This window comes from Tenrec ecaudatus, unplaced genomic scaffold (genome assembly GCF_050624435.1).
Source record: "Tenrec ecaudatus isolate mTenEca1 unplaced genomic scaffold, mTenEca1.hap1 Scaffold_1513, whole genome shotgun sequence".
NCBI classification, from domain to species: Eukaryota; Metazoa; Chordata; class Mammalia; order Afrosoricida; family Tenrecidae; genus Tenrec; species Tenrec ecaudatus.
The window spans coordinates 78,904-99,947 of NW_027458002.1; the positions used below are offsets into that span (position 1 = coordinate 78,904).

General features: G+C 41.0%; 1 long non-coding RNA gene across 1 annotated transcript in view; it reads left to right on the forward strand.

The window, feature by feature from the left end:
* Positions 1 to 10,859, forward strand: part of LOC142436107 (uncharacterized) — a 52,830-nt gene extending 41,971 nt beyond the window's left edge. The window contains exon 3 of the long non-coding RNA XR_012781780.1: positions 9,994 to 10,859. This is a non-coding gene — a long non-coding RNA (uncharacterized LOC142436107). The remainder of the gene's footprint in view (positions 1 to 9,993) is intronic.
* The last annotated feature ends 10,185 nt before the right edge of the window (positions 10,860 to 21,044 follow it).

The following is a 21,044-nucleotide window of genomic DNA, read 5'->3' on the forward strand; positions in this document are numbered from 1 at the left end:
GCCCTAAGTGTTCAGACTATTGTCAGGAGTGTTACCTGGAGTTGTCTCAGCAGGTTTCCTGCCATGGGCAGTAGAGCTAACATAGTGGTCAGCGCAGCAGTTCTAGCTGACCAGGCACTGCAGTCCTTATCCAGGCTCCTGTCCTCACTTCTTTCTTCACTTGGTCCAGAGCTGATGGGTCCTTAGCATGCCTGCAGATAGCTTTCTCCCGCAGTTTTGTTTTATGTTTGGTCTCACACTGACTCTCCCTCACGGTGAACAGCTTTGGATGTAGAGAGTGCTACAAGTTTCAAGCTCTATGAATTGTTTCCAGTGTCAGGAAGTATGATCTATAGATGTTTATATAGAGATTGAGATAGAGAGATATGCCACAATAAAATACTGATTTCAAAAATCTGGCTTAAAGACAATGGGGCAATGAACAGAGTTTAGGTTGCTTTCTTTCCAGAGGAAGAGGAAAAGTACTTAAATCAGAATTCTATTCAAAACAAGTGAAACAAGAAATTGATAGAGTAATTTATTCCATGGTAGTGTGGAAGGGTTAAGTCGGAGTTCTTTCCGCAATTTCTGTTAAGGGTGACAGGAAATTAACAGATGTTGGTAATCGTTGAAGCAATGATAAATCTCATGCCACTGAATTATGCATGAAACGTATGTTGAAAATATTTTTGAATATATATGTTCAATGAGAAAAATTTAAAATAAATGACAGATATATTTGTTCACACATCGTCAGAAACTGATGGAAATCTTTTTTTTCACATTTTATTAGGGGCTCATACAACTCTTATCACAATCCATACATATACATACATCAATTGTATAAAGCACATCCGTACATTCTTTGCCCTAATCATTTTCAAAGCATTTGCTCTCCACTTAAGCCCTTTGTATCAAGTCCTCTTTTTTCCCCTCCCTCCCCACTCCCCCCTCCCTCATGAGCCCTTGATAATTTATAGATTGTTATTTTGTCATATCTTGCCCTATCCGGAGTCTCCCTTCCCCCCTTCTCTGCTGTCTGTCTCCCAGGGAGAAGGTCACATGTGGATGCTTGTAATCGGTTCCCCCTTTCCAACCCACTCATCCTCTACTCTCCCAGTGTCGCCCCTCACATCCCTGGTCCTGAAGATATCATCCACCCTGGATTCCCTGTGCCTCCAGCTCCCATATGCACCAGTGTGCAACCTCTGCCCTACCCAGTCCTGCAAGGTAGAATTCAGATCATGGTAGTTGGGGGGAGGAAGCATCCAGCATCTGGAGGTAAGCTGCGTTCTTCATCGGTACTACATCGCACCCTGACTCACCCATCTCCTCTCCTTAACCCATTCTGTGAGGGGATCTCCAGTGGCCGACAAATGGGCTTTGGGTATCCACTCTGCACTTCCCCCTTCATTGACTATGGTATATATATATATATATTTTTTTTTTTTTGCATGATGCCTTATACCTGGTCAATTTGACACCTCGTGATCGCACAGGCAGGTGTGCTTCTTCCATGTGGGCTTTGTTGCTTCTGAGCTAGATGGCCGCTTGTTCACCTTCAAGCCTTTAAGACCTCAGACACTATCTCTTTTGATAGCTGGGCACCATCATCTTTCTTCACCACATTTGCTTATGCACCCGTTTGTCTTCGGCGATCGTATCATGGAGATGTGCAGCCAATGATATGATTTTTTTGTTCTTTGATGCCTGATAACTGATCCCTTCAGGACCACGTGATCACACAGGCTGGTGTGTTCTTCCATGTGGGCTTTGTTGCTTCTGAGCTAGATGGCCGCTTGTTTATCTTCAAGCCTTTAAGACCCCAGTAACTATCTCTTTTGATAGCCGGGCACAACTGATGGAAATCTGTGGGTACAGCAACATTTCAAATTACACTTTAAAATATTGAAAAGGAAAAGTGATTTTCATATAATTCAGAGCCTTGAAATATGAACAGTATTATCAATGGAATAAGTAAAGTCTATATTCAATATATTATTTGTTTAATTGCACTAAAATCACTCTTAAAACAAGAGTACTAGCCATACATTATTATATAATTATAGCATATGAAAAAATGAAGAGATTAACCAAAGGACAAGGGATGTGAAAGTAGAATTGGAAATTCTACTATTATTTTAGGACCAAATGTGGGATCCTGGCTACTTGAACGTGAAGATCTTGCAGATTGACTACCTTTCCCAGGGCTTCTGGACCCAAAACCATCCTTTAGCAACTGTTGTCCTACAACATACTCTCTGTTCTGCAATAAAACAAGTATTGTCGTAAGTCTGTGCTTCTGGGAGATCCTATTGACTTTGACACAAGAGGCTTTAAACTATTAAATATTTTAGAAAAATCTTTATGCAGTTTCAATGTCATCTAAGACATCTTCTCTAGCAAAGTTAAGACTTTGGTGTGTTTCTGTCCTAATGGGAACGCTCTCACTAAAAATATGATATTTATTGTTAATATTACAATTGTGTTGAAGAAAAGTTTACTGTAAGGCCATGTCTGTTACTGTGATTTCTTGTAATATTAATGTGAATGCTTTTTTCTCTTCTCTTTTATTTCAACCCAAATAGTAACTTTCATTATAAAACCAGAAATGAGAAATAACCTAAATGTCTAAAAAGAGATAAATTGTAGTATATGCGTGTTCCTTCTCTAAGATGTTAAGCATTAAAATCAATTCATGCTGACTAGATATAAACTTATGGGTCTATTGCCACATAAATGAAATAAATTGAGTGAAATATGTTAAGCAAATGAGCATACATACTGTCTTAAATCAGCTATATATAAATCGCTTATTGTGTATGAAACAATATGAACAGGACTGTATTCTGTGTATCGCAATCACATAATAAGGAACCATTTCCAAGTAATAATCCCAATGAATCCTTCTGGGAGACTCATTTACGTTTAAGGTGGAACAGTGAGCATTTTGAAAATATTCAGCCATAGTTGCCACTGTATATTAGGAAGATATGCAAATACCGCCCCCCCCCCTTCTGCTAATAAAATCCACACCATTCCCAACCATACAGCTCTGGGAAAAGATCCTCAGTACCAGAGTCCCCAGGTAAGCCCATTCAGTAGTTTGTATGAACACAGACTTGTCTCACTCAGGTATTTTAACAAGTCATTTTATTGAGAGCTAGTGTGTGGAGCAGGAGACTGGAAATATGTCATGGTTTTCATGACCAGCATATTCTGTGTTTGCAAGTGTCAACACTAATGTGCAACCGGCTGGGTCTGAAGGAGACTTGAGGGAGCTTAAGATGTCTTTGAGATTCTTTTGTGCAATCTCTGGATTCACTTTCAGTAGCACTGCTGTGACCTGTATCAGTCATGCTCCAGGCCTACAGTGGGTTTCACATATTAGTACTGTTGCTATCGCATATTATGTAGATTCCGTGAAGGCTGGTGTACCATCTCTAGAAACATTGCCAAGAACACACTGTATCAGCGAATGGACAGTCTAAAAGTCCATCACAATTCCATGTATTACGGTGGGTAAGACACACGGAGGGAAGTCAGTGTGAGTACAGATACGAACCGCCCATGCAGGGAGGGAGCTGTGTATTGTAGGGTGCTGTAAGGGCCTGAAAAGAAGGAAGCATTCTGACTCTGGAGCATTTGGAGAGGGAGTTTCAAGTCAGGTTTCTTACTTTGATCCAGGGTTCTTCATCTCATAGTTTCCCACTTGGAATCTATATTGTTTATGATTCAGTGCCTACCCTTAATATTTGTGGATTCAAAGTTGTAAGAAGAGAAAACATTCTGTTGGAGAGGAAAACAAACAAATGAGCTTGTTCTACAGGGAGTGTATATTACTCTGTCAGGGGTGATCAGCATATGTCTTGAGGTCAGTATGTTAGTCTGGGTGGATTGTAGAAATCAATTCATAGGCACTTCTATGTGTATAGAAAGAGCTTTATAGAAGCAGCAATTGTAAATTGAGAAAGCATACCAGCCCAGGACAGATCAAACTTATAAGTCCAATAGTAGTCCATATGTCTGACACCAATCTGTAAATTCCTCTCGATTCATGCAACATATGCAACAACGCTGAGTACAGGCAGATCACAGGCTAGTTAGTGGGTGGAAGGTCTTGTGGATCCAGTGGCCTTGAAAGCATCTTAGTGCTAACATGGGTTTCCATGGGACTCCTCCAGCTTCAAGGCTCTGGCTGCTATTTGCGTAGCTCCATGTGACTTGTGAACAGGAATGCCTCGCATGGAGAGAATGTATGTGGCCTCTAGTGAGATGTTTATCTTATTTGCACCTCCAAATTAGGTCATTTAGCTGCAAACTGATTGACAGGCTAGAGTTCATTCCTTTGCAAGTTGACAGGAAATCACTTAACTGCCACAGTCGAATAGCTTTCAGGCAGACTCAGTGAAGTTCCTGGGTAGTGCTAACTGTTAAGGACTCAACTAATGGCTGTAAAGTTGGTGGTTTGAAAATTGGTGTCATTTATTCAAGTATAATATATTGAAAAAAGTTGCTTTTCACCCAAACTAAAAGTCTGCTAAAACTGATCATTTCCAACTCCTAGTAATCCTATAGGACAGATGAGAACTTCTCATATAAGAATACCAAGCCTGTAGTTCCTTATGAGGTTATTCTACCAAAAATTTCTCCCACAGAGCAGTTGCTGGGTCTGAATGATTGACTTTTCATTTAACTACTGGGCAAGTCACCACTGTACAACCATAGTAGGTAGTTCTTACCTATCCATTCAAGTGAAAATTTTAAAATATTATATTCTGTCAAATAATCATTATAGTTTAAAATTATATATTTCCGAAAGTCTTGCTGTTTTTCTTCCTGACTCTTCCCCTAGATCAAGGATCAGCAAATTTCTTTTTTGAAAAAGGCCTGAAAATCATACTTTATGATTCCACTGGTCATATACTCTTGGAGACTATTACTGAACCCAACTGATGGAGTGTGAAAATAGCAGCAAGCAGTAGAGAAGGACATAGCCGTGTGCTGATAGAATTTTATTCACAAAGAGAGACTCTTGGCCATGAGCCTGTTAACCAAAGCCCTATCTGAAGGTCTGCATAAGTAACAGACAACATTCTTCCTTAAAACAATTTTATTGGAACTTCATGTACATATGCTTCAATTCAATAATTCAGTCATATCAAGAATAGGTGTAGAGCTGTCTATCTTCTCTGCACCAAGAGCAACTCCCCTGACACTACTCCTCATCCCCTGAAAATGTATGCCTGCACCAAATTCATCTCCACCCTTTCCCTGGTCAGGAACACCTCCCAGTTGTTGACTCGACCCTTGTCTGTGTAGGTGCCGAAATAACTGGAGACACTGACAGATGAGCACTTCATCAGCTCGAGAGTCCCACATTCCCTGACCTCACTGATCCCTTGTCGAAGCTTCTAGTCAGCACCATCTCAAGGGACATTGACATAGCAGCCAAGCTCATTGGAGCCGGGACTGGAACAGTTGGAGTGGTGTCTCTGGAGCCGGCATTGGGACTGGGTTTGGGAGCCTCATCCTCGGTTATGCAGGAACCCCTCTCTGAAGCAGCAGCTATTCTACATCATCCTGGGCCTTGCCTTCTTGATGGCTTTTAATGTAGGGGTTTTTAATATAATATTCACATGTAATACACTTGCATAGTTAAATCACTTTTTAAAAGAATTGTAAATATATATATACCTATATCATAACAAATTCTTATGTTCCCTCCCCCTCTTGCATTCATTGCTTGCTCCCCAAATCCCCTCACCCTCCTGACTCCTTTGCTCCCCACATGCCCCAGACCAATGTATCAGTTATTGTCTCTAAGTATCCACTCCTTCTGTGCTTAACACACTTGGAAACCCAATAGAAACAATAAAACACATAGAAACAATAAAACACAAAAACAAAACAGCAGGAAGAGAATAAAAACATTATAAAAATGAAAGTAAAGAGTAAGAAAGGAAAGTTCACCTTCAGTATTTTAAAGTCCAGAGGTGGGTGGGGATCTGTTGTAGAACAAGTGAGAAATACTTGACCCTAGAGCAAATTCAGGTTGGGTCAAGAGGTAGGTCAACTGACCAAGTATCATATTATGCCATGGTCTGATCCACTATGATCAAGTTTGCAGTCATCTCTGTCTGATAATAAAGCTTGTCAAGAGGATCTGCCAAATGCCTAATATGACTAGATATTCTCCAGATGGACTTTGAGTTCCCACTGTCCAATTAGCCTTTAACAAATTGGAGGTTCACAATTGTAGCTCTGAAACTTTTCCCTTCATCATATTTGTATTTTGTTGTCACCATCTTTGGATCACACAGGCTGATGTGCTTCTTCAGTGTGGACTTACTTGACGCCTCACTTAGACTGGTGCTTGTTTGATGACAAGACCTTTAAGACCCCAGATAATCGATAGCCTTGCGCCATTTGCTTTCTTCACCACACTTTGCTCTAATGCCCTTATCTTTAGTGATCTCCCCATGAAGGCGAGGATTGTGCAGAGCCATGTTATAAGATCCTGTCCTCAGAATAAGATCACCTAGAGCACTGATCTAGCTAAATCTTGTCACAAACCATGGGCACTTCTATCGAGTACCTGGAAAGTGACAGGTGAGACTCCACAACCACCAAGGTAGATGAGGAGGACGAAATGAGAAGAGAAGTGGGTGCTCCCCCCTTTTTTGTATGCTTTATTTATTTATTTTTTAAATATTTTATTAGGGGCTCATACAACTCTTATCTCAATCCACACATATACATGCATCAATTGTATAAAGCACATCCGTACATTCTTTTCCCTGATCACTCTCAAAGCATTTGCTCTCCACTTAAGCCCTCTGCATCAGGTCCTCTTTTTCTTCCCCTCCGTCCCTGCTGCCCCCTCCCTCATGAGCCCTTGATAATCCACAGATTGTTATTTTGTTATATCTTGCCCTATCCGGAGTCTCCCTTCCCCGCCTTCTCTGCAGTCCATCTCTCAGGGAGGAGGTCACATGTGGATCCTTTTAATCAGTTCCCCCTTTCCAACCCACTCACCCTCCACTCTCCCAGCCTCGCCCCTCACGCCCCTGGTCCTGAAGGTATCGTCCACCCTAGATTCCCTGAGCCTCCAGCGCTATTATTCTATCTTTCTGTATTTGTTTATAGTTTCTGTTATTTGTTTCCTGTTTGGAGCACAGAAGAAGTGGATACATAAAGACAACCACTGAGGCAATGGTTTATCTGGAAGGGGAGGGAGAAGGTAATTGGGGAGTGATCAGAGGGTGCGGGAGGCAGGAGGAAACATTAGAGCTGATTGTGATGATGCATACGGAACTCTTTTTAGGTCTGGTTTAACAAGGGAAGTGTGAAAATTATATCAAGAAAATTATTTTTAAAAAGAAACCAAACTTTTTACTGTGCATGAAGGAGGAAGAATTTTTGCTTAGGGGACAGTGAATTCATTTTAATGGGTGTGTAGCACAATTCACAGAAGAATAAAAATAATAGTTGTACAACATAAAAAGAATGGTCAGTGGCACCGAAGCACACATGTAGAAGTTGTTGAATTGGTAACTGCTTTCTTGTGTATATTTTTGCAAAATAAAAAGTTACATAAATGATAATGATTATGGGGGAGAAAATAATGTAAAATTGATTGTGGTAAGGATTATACAACCCTTTTGATATGGTTGAATTACTGAATTGTATATTATGTGGATAAATTATCAATAAAATGTCATTTTGTTATTTTTTAAGAGAAGTGGATGCTCAGAAATAGTCATCATTTTACCCTCACTTTACCCAATAGCCTGAATCTCTCATAGACTAACCTTGTCCTTAGGATAGGATGGAGCTACCAAGAAAGAAGGTCACCAAGCAAAATGGCATCCTCGGGAATTTCCTTCATTGTGGCTCACAGCTCAGGCCAACCACGTGCATTTCTACCAAACTGCCCATGGTTTTCAGGGAGGACTTGTTTGTCCACAGTCAGTGTGAATGATGAAGAGGAGAGATTGAATCACAGAACGCGGGTCAGGAACATCCCCTCCAGGGGCCATTGCTCAGCCTTTCCTACTCGGAGCCAACCTTCTGCTTCCACAAACACAGCACACGTGGATCACCTGCAGTGTAAAATATGGCAGCACAACTCAAACTCATATTCTTCCCATGTTGATCAGAGATACCTGTGGCGGTGACACCCTTCTGGATTCTTCTTGGTGACATGGATGTCTTACCCTGTGAGCACCTTGAACATCAAACACAGTGCTTTTCATCTTAGAACTCTTTTAAATTAGATCTCCTCTGTACTCCTAGGTGTAATAGTGCAGGTAGAGCTGCTACAGACCAGTGATGGGCTCAGAAAGCTTTCTCAGAGGGCTATGTCTCACTGCCATGTCTGCAGATAGCAAGTTTCTAGATCTATCAGGCTCTGGGAAACAAAGCGTGTGTTATGTGGCAAAGAAGCCTAGTGATGACAATTTTAGCAACAGCCCCGTCTTCAAAATCAACACACTGCAACCATGATAGCTCAGCCAGCTAAGCATGTTTTAGCAATAATCTGAAACCTGGAGACACTGGCATGTATTATGTGGGAAAAGTACCAGGAGGCACGGTGAAAGGAACGTGGACAAACATCTCAAGCGTCAGGAGACCAAGAGGGTAGCAGAGGGAGCTCAGGGTACAGGGGATACAGTTTTTCCCATGGGAGCAAGGACAGGGGTGCTGAGTGCTTGTTTCCTCTTGTGTCTAGACTTTCCCAATTTACCCAAGCCGAGAGCCTCTCCGGGAACTCCTCCGGAAGGACAGTTCAAATATCTCTTATTTTCCTGCCCTGAAAATGAAAATCCATCGTTCTTCCTGAGAAGACAGGGAGAAACACATCAAACTTGGGATAAGTTGAAATCAATCCCAGAAGGCCCAGTGTTCTCTCAATGTCATTAAATTCTGCCCTCAATGTGCTTCTTTCAACACATTCCGTTTCTCTCCACTGTTGTATTTTTCCCCAAATGCCAGTTGGTTGAAACTGTATGTGTGCACATCTGACGCCAAATATCTTTTGAAGAGAAAACAACTCAAAACAAAGCATGATTTTACAATTCCTGAAATAATTTATACTTAAATTATTAAGTGCCGGGAGGCACTGAACTGCATAGTGTCTGCTGGGAGAGAGGCGTAGTCTCAAAGTTTTTGGCATTTTCAGGGCCCCAGTTGGGAGGCGTGGTCGACCATACTGGTTAAACCCATTGGCTGAATCAAGCCCATCTGACCTAGATGGCGTCTCAACCAGGTGTGCCGGCTTTCTCTCACAAAGACCTGAATGTGAGCATGCCCTTTAGCCTTAAGCAGCTTCCAACTTCCTGTAAGGGTCGAGAGAGGCTTTGGCACGTAGAGTGACAGCCCATAGTTCTGCCTCACAGCATCAGTGTCTAAAGAAGACATGGGTGTTGGAGAGTGTGGGGCAATGATGATACTCTCGGGTGGACCTGATGGTTTCAAGGAACTCCATACTGCCCAGTCCTCGACACACAGGATAATTCCATACTGTCCAGTCCTCGACACACAGGATATACGGGAGCCTCAGTCAGGGCAGGAGCAATGAAGGCTGGAGGGAGAGAACACTGGGCTCAGAAATGCTGGGTTTTCCTTTGGCCATTCACACACACCTCTTAGGAAAAGAGATCTCTCATTGCAGCCTAACACACAAATAAGTTCAAAAGAAGAATTACCCTACAATGGCCTCAGAAGAAACAAAAGAACCTCTATTGATAAACACAGGGTTCCCTCCTATGCAAATCATTCTGCAGGCACTAGGTTAAAATCCCAGCCTTGGGTACTGAAAGCTATCAGTTCTCTTCTGACAGGGCTGTGGGTCCCTTGGGAAAGCAGAACTGTGGTCTAAAGATGCCATTTCTGTGAGTTCTGTGCCTGGTGACAGTTCCCCAACCTGAGGGTCTCATATATCAGTGTTGATTCTATGAGGATGGTTGTAACTGCAAGTGACTGACATATTCCAATTATTTTTATTTACAGGCGTCCTGTCCCAGGTGCCGCCTCAGGAGTCAGGGCCAGCACTGGTGAAACTCTCCCAGAAGCTGTCCCTCACCTGCACTGTCCCTGGTGTCTCCATCACCAGCATTGGTTACGACTGGAACTGGATCTACCAGACCTGAGAGAAAGGACTGTGGTGGATGAGATACAGAGATTATGATGGTGGTACAGAGTATAACCCGTCATTCCTGAGCCGACTTTCCATCACCAGAGACACATGGAGGAATCAGTTCTCCCTGCAGCTGAGCTCCATGACTGCTAAGGACACCGCCATGTATTACTGTGCAAGGAACAGTGAGGGAAGTCAGTGTGAGCCGACACAAGCCTCCCCTGCAGGGAACACATTGGGCAGCAGGGGGCGTGCAGGACCCACTGAACACACACACCCAGTCCTAGACAGACACATGAATGACAGGGAGGATTTCCTGTTGAATGAGGGTTTCCTCTCTTACCTCTCAGCCACACCAGGGACAATTTTTTTTCTCTCCACTCACCTCTAAATTTACAGGCTTTTTAATTTCCTCCCTGCATACTTGAACGGAGGAACAAATATTAAAGTTACTCTGATCCTTCATACTCATCTTGTATGACCGATTTTCCTTCTCTACAAACTGATTATCATGGTCATTCTCATCCTATCTGTTACTCAAAATCTGTTGACAATGAAATACAGGCATGCACAGATTCATGAGTGCAAAGCATGATTTCAAATGTCCTGAGCTCGCTGATCTATTACAGCCCGGGCAGGCCTCTGGAGTTCTTTCTACAATGCTCCCTGTGCACTGTGTGTGATAATTGACTAAAGATCTCTAAGTCTGAGAAAATAAATGGGTGACTTCTGGGGCTAAACTTGTGGCATATCCTTCATAATGCTTGCTCTCCACGGTCTCCCTTGATGCAAAAACAAGTGTTACAGGCACAGAGGGGAACAGGTGAACTGGAATGAGCTGTCTGGTTCGCGGACTCCTTTGTAAGATTACTCATTGGAGTCCCAAGGAAGTGAACGCTTGTTGGAATGAAAACTTTGATTTCCAAAAGAAAGCAAATGTGTCATAAGAGGAGGACATTCCACACTCATATCTCAGAATGCTTTTTAGAACTGAGAATAGTGTGACTTCACACGTATTTTGAATCTGTGATCAGGGGAACTGGTTCCTAGAGAAAGGACATCCTGTTTGGTAGAGTGTCAGCAAAACAGAGGAAAACGCTCAGTTAGAAGCACAGACAGAGTGGCTGCAAAAATGGTATCAAACTTAAGAGCAAGTGAGGATGGTTCAGGACTTGGAAGTTTACTTATTTGCTGTAAGTCTTCATGAGTAAAAGTGACTCAAAAACACCCAGCATCTTTGATGGCCTGAGGTGCAGAATGGTCAGCTAAGTGTAATTACCTAAAATAATCTGAAACCGTTTTTTAAAATTTTAAATGTTAAATAATTTTTAAATTATTTAACATTTAAAATGTAATAAATGTACCAGTCCTAATTAAATTACAGCTATATGTTTTTCAATCAGGAGAACAAAGTATAATAAATAACTAATATATAATATATGCAAATAAAGGTTATTTACAACTCCACTACCCTGGTGGCATAGTGGATTTCACATTGGGATGCTAAGTACAAGGTAAGCAGTTCAAAAGCATCAGCCACTCCAAGGGAGACAGATGAGGCTTTAAAAAGATTTACAAGGAATGTAAATTATATAATCCAAATCCAAAGAAGCCAATAGTATCAGAGCTTAAAAAACAAAAATTTTTAAATAGTATCAGAGCTTAACTTGTGAGATTCTGGCATGCAGAAGGCCATGGATGACAGTGGAATCTCAAAATACATTTGCAGGATCTCCACAGGGAATACACCTCCTGTGATTTCCCTCTGACCGTAACTGAGGGGTGGAAAAAGCTGGTGATCAGAGAGTATTGGAGAGATGACTATAGAATTTCAGAGTGACACATCTGACTTTGATGGTTAAAACTTTTCACTTGATCTCTCCTTTTATGAATTTTGTGCTGAATCTGGGTTTTAACATTTTATGTGATTTTTACAAATTTAAGGGATTATTTCTGCTGTGTTTTGTTATTGTTGGTAGCACTTTTGATCCTCATATATTTTTATATGTTTCTTAATGTATGAAGCACAGGGTGGGTGACTCTACAGAATAAGGGTTCCTGGGGGTTTCAGCAAGAGAGATGGGGGAGTTAATAGGAGTTGAAGAAGGAAAAAACATGTTTTCTAACTCTAAAACACTGCTGGATACAATTTAACTGTAGAATGGGATGATGTCTGGATTAGGTCTTAATAAAAGGGTTTTTGTTTGAAAGAAATAAAATGTTAAAACATATTAGTTTTGAAAAAATGTTTTAAAATATTTTTATTTTGAATACTTTCAAAAATTATTTTAACAAAATAATATTGAAAATTAAATAAGAAATCTAACATCGATATAATATTATCTATTATATATTTCATAATAAAATTGCCAATTTCTCAATTAAAAAAGTTTTACAGTGCCTAAAACTCTAAGAGGCAGATTTACTCTACTCTAGACAGTCACTATGAGTCAGTGCCAGTGAGTTACGTTAATTGTGTTTCCAATTTGAATCTTATTTTGGTTGCTTATGTCCATTAGTTTATTTTCTGTATTTTGTTTAAACATATTTAATTCTATTGTCAGGAATTGTTTTTTTCCCATTACCATGGTCTTCATAGAATTTCCTACATTGTGTTTTTAGGTTAATAATCTCATCTTTTCTGTGACATCATTTATGATATTGTTTATATTTATTAACATGTTAATGGTTTTCCTTTTAAAGATATTTTTTTCTGGTTGTGCTTCAATTTACAAAGTAGCTTGATAAAAATAACCTTATTCTTCCATCCATTTGCATTTTCCCCTTCTTTTATAGTGTAAGGACGACTTAACAGAATATTTCCGTTCAACCAATGTCTGAGGTCACCAGAAAAAGCACACCTTATTCACAGGCATTGGATGCAATAGTTTTCTCACAGAGAGAAGAGACAGAGCCGGCTCATCATCAGGAATGGGCACCAGTCTCCACAGCCAGTGGTTTCACACTGTGGCCAGTGCAGGAATGGAGGTTTGCAAGCATCCCTCCTTTGTGCTGAAAGTGAAGAACAGTGTTCCCTCCTCAACAGCAGAGATAGAGAAATAAGGTTGTGCTATAAGGTGGAATCTACTGGAAGGCTGTGCTATAAGGTGGAATCTACTGGAAGGGAGTGATATGGTTTTGTTGTTGTTGTTTTGTATATTCCATGTAATGTATGTAACAATCAGTTTGGGGAATGTTGGCTTATGTTCAGAAGAAGGTAGGTGTGTTGTAGGATGCCAGCTACTAAAGAGTATTTTTAGATCCAGAAGCCTTGGGAAAGGCAGTCAGACAGCAAGGTCATCACATTCCAGTAGCCAGCCTGACACATTTGGTCCTAAGCACACCTGGGTCTGTGATGGACTCTGGGGAAGGGCAGCAGACTGCACTTGGACTGCCTGCTTCTTCAATTTCCAATTCCTATTTGGGTTTATCTCAGATGTATTTTTGTCATGGGCGGTAACATTCTTGAAATTTTGTTCTTTGTTTATCTGTTTTACATTAGATGACACCCAGAATTGATGAACACATCGAGATAGCAAAGAGAATAAGAGATTCTGGGGCCTACAGTAGGGCGTGGCGGGGATAAAAGGGAGCTAATGCCAAGGAGTTCAAGAAGGAAGGGGGTGTTTTGAAACTGATTCTGGTAACAATTGTTCAATGCTGCTTGATGCACTTAAACTAAGAATTGATATGATTATAAGCACCAAATAAAATGGTTTTGGAGAAAAAAATGAGAAAATAATTAAATATTAAATAAAGACTATTCCATTGCTAACAATTTTTTAATTTCAAATTTCTGGCTTATATCATAATCTCTTTTCCAGCTCAATATTTTAGCTAGTGTTTTGAAGTGTTGTACCAGCAAGACTTTCCATCAGTTTCTGATTATGCATGAAGAAATTATCTTTCATTTTTAATTTATTTTTCTCATGGTACATGTATAGGCAACAAAATAAATTTTCAACAATTCTTTTCATGAATGACTCAGTGGCCTTAGATTATCATCATGTTCAACAATTGCCAACAGCTGTAAGCTTTCCTATCACACACATCACAGACACCCATCAAAAAGAATTGACTTGACAATTCCCTCCTTTACATGGGACAAATAACTTTTACTTTCTTGCTTCAATTATTTTGAATAGAAGTCTGTTTTAAGTATCTTTCTCTTCATGTGGAAAGAGTGAAGCCTACACTCTGTTCAATACCTTCATTGTCTTTCAGGCAGATTTCTTTCTTAATCAGTATTTTATTGCGGAATATATCTCAATATAATATCTATATAATTATCTATATCTATAGATCATACTTCCTTCCACTGTACCCAATTCAGATTGTCTTCAAGTTGTAGCACTCTCTACCTCCAAAGTTTTTCACAGTGAGGGAGAGTCAGTGTGAGTCCAGACATAAAACTAACCTCAGGGAGAAAGCTGACCTGCAGGAGTGCTAAGGACCCATCAGCTCTGGACCAAGTGAAGAAAGAAGTGAGGACAGGAGCCTGGATAAGGACTGCAGTGCCTGGTCAGCGAGAACTGCTGTGCTGACCACTGTGGTAGCTCTACTGCCCATGGCAGGAAACCTGCTGAGACAACTCCAGGTAACACTCCTGACCAATATCAAGAATACTTGGGACCAGATGACGGAAGGGAGGTTCACTCCGCTATGGGAATGTGCTAATCTGTTCACTGAAATGTTGAAATCCACAGACACACGTGTATAAAAGAGAGTTGTAATTAAATATTAAATGAACATCAAGAAAACTTCCCTAAAAGATCTTTTTAATCTCATAAGCCCACCATTATGCCATAGGCCCCCCAGAATCCACAACCATCTACAAAAGAGATGGAATGAGGCTGACTGCTATTAAGAGCAAAGTCAGAGAAAGCAAAATAATCTCATATTTGGTGGGCATCTGCATATAGCTGGGGAGCACCCAAAGCTTTTTCACGTAGATAATGTGGCTTCTGCTCAGATATGTCTGAGTGTACGTGAAGTTTGGAAGGAGTAACATTTAACTGGCTAAGGCATCATCTCACTTTACTGAATTTCAAAATCAAGATGCTCAAGAACTTGCAATGCTAAAGTGACCAATGCATGAATCATTCCGCCCTTCAATTAACACCACCTGTGCATTTTGGACATTTGGCATGATAAGCTAACAATATGAGTGAGCACAACCTGTTGTGAAAAACAGGAAGATACAGAAAGCTCCATTGTTTAATGTAATTATTGTATACGGGAACATGCAGGATGTAAAATTTCCCATATGGATCTGAAGATGGAAAATGACAATGCCCCTTGACCAAAAAAAACAAAAACAAAAAAACCATGTTGAGGCACTCTCAAAATGAAAAACGTAAATCTGGGTGAGGCAACACAGAAGGCAGCCAGTGAAACGCGGCATGTTAAGATTTCCTTCACATTCAAATAGTTGAAAATCTAAGGCATGAGCTGAGAATAGTAAAAAACTGTTTGATGCTCCATAATCGGTGCAGAGAAAACACCAGAATAATTGCCTCTTCCTTAATATACTTGAATCTGCTGGAGTTACATTTGGAGGTGAGATATGGGAAACTGTTTGAATTACAATAGTATAGAAGTAAAAGCAATTTTACACTGTGAGAAGCTCAAGTGTTTTCATTGGAATTGGTTGTCTGAATGACACCCACCTGGAGTTTTTTTTTTTCAGTTGTAGCTTTTGATTCTGTGTCTTCTCTTCTGCAGGCTAGGTTTTCAGGGTATTGACTGCTCTTTCTAGACTTTTGACAAACCTTTAGTCTGCAGGTTTAAGGTCTGGTGCTGGCTGCACTTTTGTCTATGGGAAGGAGAGGGACACAGAATCAAAGGGTTTATTCAGATGGTCTATGTGTCCTAACGTAGAAGTCAGACAGAACAGTGTGGTTACTGTAGTTGCCATCCGCCTGGGACTGAGTTTTGGCTGCATGAGAAGAATGATAGGGATAAAAGTGATGCAAACAGAAGCAAGTATCTTTAATATATTGATGCGTTCAGACTCCAGCCTAGACACTGATCCTTTCTGGGGACATTATATGCAGTCTCCCCTGACTCCAAAACAGTTCTGAGGAGTCGGTGATTGTGACTGAGTAGGAGGGCTCACTGTCTAGATATCACACGTCGTAGGTCCACATGAGGGCTATTCCACGTCAAGCGGTGTCTTAGTGTGCCTCAATCAGTGTTTCCACCCAAATCCCTAGGCTTCTGAATTTCCTAGTACCCTGTGTCCTGCAGTCCCTTTTACCCAATAACCCTGGTGTTAATACTTTATAACCACATTTTCATTTGTGGAGATTAAAAATTGTTATTAAATAATGTGGTTTATGGAAATTGAAAAAATAAGCCACTAGAAGCTTACTTGGCTAAAAAAATATGCCAGTTTGCAAGGAAATGTCTGGAGAGGCTGCGTAGGCAGTAATAGAGCCGGCTCAAAGTTGGCAGTCAAGCACTTGCTTCATTGAATGTGTGTCACTATCCACAGTGTTGGAAGTAAATTGGCGTCATGAAACAGGTTCCTGAAAGGTCCCCAAATCACTATTCCAAGGATTTAAACCATACTTTCCCCCATTCCATTTAACCTCCAGATCATTCAAGCTTTTAAAAAACAGGTCAATTTCACATTCAGTTCATCAGCCCACATCTCAATTGGCTCATATCAGTTCAAAGACCCAGAAAACACAATCTCTGAGTTGTGCTGTATTACACTTATGATGAGCTGCTTTATGACCGTCTGCTTCACTTTCTGTTTTTAGAAAGTTTATCATAAGTAGCATGCACTCATGCTATACCACACACCTCTAATGCCATTGTAGCTGTAAGTTTATATCCATAGTATTCAAGCCCCACAGACTGATGAAGGTGAGATATATAAAGCTAGGGGGTGGGAGTCCCCCATCCAGAGATTTTTCACTTTTTTTAATATTAACAAATACACACATTAGTTTCTCTTGTTAGTTTTTTACAATTTTTAAAAAGATGCCCAGTTACTGTTTTGTTGGGGATTTTATATTTTGTGTTTGTTTTTATTTTTTACCTCTTTTGTATAAGTAGGGAATTTATAGGGAAATATGTACTTTATGGAATAAAGTTTAAGAACTAATATATATTTTATCTTAAATAAATTAACGTATCTTTGATCTTACAGGTAAAACACTGATTATATATTTGCAGAGCCGACTTAAAGGATGAAAGAAAATTCTATCAAGAGTGTTACTTTTGACTTCAAAGCCTTCCTAATAAAGTCTTTTAACTACCTGTGGAAAAAAATAAGAAAAGAAAAGCTAGTATCATGAGGTATTTGACTTCGGTCAGAACTGCCTCATGACAGAATCGTCAGGATGGGGCCGGTCATAACTCAGGACTGAGTATACTTGCATCCAAACTGTTACTGTTGGGTAGATTCCAAGTCATGGAACTACCAGGTGTGCAGAGCCAAACTGAACCTTGTGAGATAGGGGCTGCAAGGCTCTGTGAGGGTTCAAAAGCAAACCACCAGGTCTGCCTTCTGAGGTACCACGGTATGGGTTCAGATGATCGTTTAAGTTATGAATTGAGCACTTAACTGTTTGTGTCACCCAGAGATGGCATGGAGGAAAATAGCTTTTCACTGTTTAGTGACTTTCCTAAACGGAAACGGGTGCTTATTTGTGTCTTGCCTTTTCTTATATTACTTGGGTTAGTCTGAGTACATTAGAGTACATGGAGAAAAAATCCCAAACCAGTGCAGCCCAAGTCTACAAGTCCAACATCAGCGCATTTGTCACACCTCAATCCACTGTGTCCTCCAACATCTTAACAAACACATGCAGTGAGGTTGGCTACAGGCGGAATGAACTGCCCATCTGGGTTTCTGAGGTTGTTACCTCTTTACTGGAATTAAAAGCGCCTTTTTTGCACCTGGAGCGGTTGGTGTTTGTAACCACTCAGCCACGAGGGCTCCATCTCCTTGTGCAGGACTACTCGTGATTTATTATCTACCCTAATGCTGCTCCCAGGGTGGTACATGGGCCGGTGATAAACTGTGAACTGTTTAAAATCTGTCCATTTGTAGCTAGGTACAGAAAAGAAGGTCAGAGTGCAGGTCACTGCTATTTCCAATTCCAGCAATGTCATGTAAAGGGCAAAGCGCGTAGCAGGGATTCTAGACTAAGGACACACTGAGGATGACGAAATACATCGGGGAAAATTACTTGTGATAAATCAGAGCTCCTGAGAGGCTGGGTCAAAAGTCGGGGAGGGCCAGACTCCAGAGTGGGTGGCCTGGGTTCCCACCCTGGCTTTGCCAGTCGTTCACTGTATATCCTTGGCAAGGCATCTCACCTCTCTGGGTTCCACTTTCCTCAGCCATGAAACAAATCAGCCAACGAATCTAAAAACAAATAACCTCACTGCTGTTGAATCCCTTTAGACTCACAGTGACCCTATAGGACAGGGTAACACTCCCCATGTGGGTTTTAGAGACTGGAACTCTTTATAGGACTAAAACTGCACCTTCTGCCTTCACCCCAAACTTAACATGTTTCTAATCCACACAATGTTTACAGCTTTAGGTTCTCATCCCTCTACTTCTTCCAAGACACCGAGGAGAATGGAGTGTTCGAGCAATATCCAGGTCACATGACCGTCTTTCTCAGTTCTTATCCCGCCTTTTCCTCTCCTGAGCACAACTGTCATGTTTTCATGAGCGTCCGTGGCTATGATAAAGAATACACGTTTATGGGAGGTAATCAGGGCCTGGGTCTTCCATAAACCAGTTGCCAAAGACTTTTTACAGATAGGTAATAGTAGACCCATATGTTTTACTTACCTACTGCTGCCTAGTGACTTTCAATCCCACTCAGTGTGTTATTTGCTCACAATTCTGTAATTTGAGGAAGGTTTGACCAGGGCAGCTCAACTCCGCTCCACATGGCATTGACCAAAGCTGCTAAGGCAGCAAGACCGGGCAAGACGGGTTTGCTTTGGTTCATAGGTCTAGGGCCTTGGTTCTTGCTGTTGCATTGGCTCCCCAATTTTCCTCCATGTGATCGTACCATGTTCTTACCTTTAACTTCCTCACTGCAGGGTGATTTTCAAGATAGATTTTTTGTCAGGATAGTTGGGGTGACGGCCCATGAATAAATCCCTTAAAGGGATTAAATTGAATACACAATTTTATATGTGACTGCCGAATATCCCCCAGAGCACACAAGTTGAAGCCACAGGACATTCTCCCTGAGAGAGGTTCCTTGTAGCTTTTGATTGTCTTCTAAGTCTCTTTTCCTTTTCCACAATAATGTCTGGGTTGCTTTATCAATTGTCTTCCTTCTTTTTATGTGGCACAATCTCTGGCTGTTTAGTCCAAGCCAATGCAGTTCCTTCCCAAACTTACTGGGTTTCCCTTGCATTGGATTACATGATGCACTCCATTTTATGAAAGCCTATCCCCACATCTCTTTGAGATGGATCTCTCTCTGTTTTAAGCTGCAATTCAGCCTACTTAGGCTGTAGCACAGCCTCCTGAAGACTCTTAGAAAATATTTTGTGTATGTACATGAGACTGTCTACAAGGCACTGCATTACATTCTTTTGTGATCTCAATACAGGGTATTATAGCTATCTTGATCTGATCCAACGCAGAAGCCATGCTTTCTTGGCAGTGCAGAGGCCATTCCTATTGTGAGACATTATTTTTTGGCAAGAAAGACTTGGGGTTGCAAAATAGGTTTATATTTAATTTCAGCAAGTCCCTTCATATTTCATATTTTTTGCTAAAAACACAACTAAACCTCAAACAGAAGTAACTTCGTTAGCTTTTCTTTATCCTTCTGTAGTTTATTATTATTTGTCTGTTGTCTAAATTGTTAATGACGCTGAGAGTTCAGATTCTAGATAAAGGAGAAGAATGGCACTGCCGCCCAAAATAGTTGTTCTTGGTGTTAGTTGGTGTAAATCAATTCCAGCCCATCCACTCACTTACTGCCATTGAGTCAATTCTGACTCATGGCAACGGAGTATAATTGCCCTGGTAGGTTTCTGAGACTATACATCTTTACAGTAGAAAGCCTCAGCTCTCTCTCTCAGAGCAGCTGGTAGTTTTGAACTGCTGGCCTTATGGGTAGCAGGACAATATGTCACCAGGGATCCTTTTCAAGACTGTGACCTTTCAGTATCAGATTGGCAGGCCTGCTTTCTTAGGAACCTGTGGGTGGGTTTGAAGCATCAACCTTTTGGTTTTAATATGCAAGTGCTTAGCAAATGGGCTTTATCCTGGTTTGGAAAGCCTAAGTCACTGGTTTTTTGCCTAAAGATTCACTTTCAATGGCCCTGGCTTGTTTCATGGGAAGGGCCAGTTCAGGGGCTCCCGGACAGATGGTGGGGTAGGATCCTTATTTAGTAGGGCCATATTGGGTGGGGGCGGCGGGGCAGTGTGTGTGTGTAATCTGCATCTTTACCAAATGGCCCCCCAGAGACTCAAATGAGAAACACGGGCCACAATTGTCTTCTGCATCTCTTGTTGCTGCCTTTTGGGGATTTTTCTGTCTTTTAGCAGCCCTGGAGGCCCCTCCTATCTAGGCAGGAAAAGGAGCCAATTAATAAATACACACTAAGGTGTTAGACAGTGATAACAGCTAATCGCTTCCAAGGACAATTGCTCTCAGAAAGAAAAAAAAAAAGAAAGCTCATGGGGAAAAAAATCAAAAATTATTTAACTCCAGTGAATAGTGTCTCCTGGATGATTTGTGTGTGTGGGTGTCTGAAGTCCCTCACATCAGGCTCTTCCTCTGCTTTCATGTAAATTGGACTTTAAACACATTCCCCAGGAAGGGTTTGAATGCCTCTGTGTATGGAAGCTTCTTGACAGAAGAGGGATTTTTGTCTCTTTTGTTCACTGAAAGAGTCCCAAGGCCTGGCACTTAATAAGTAAGTA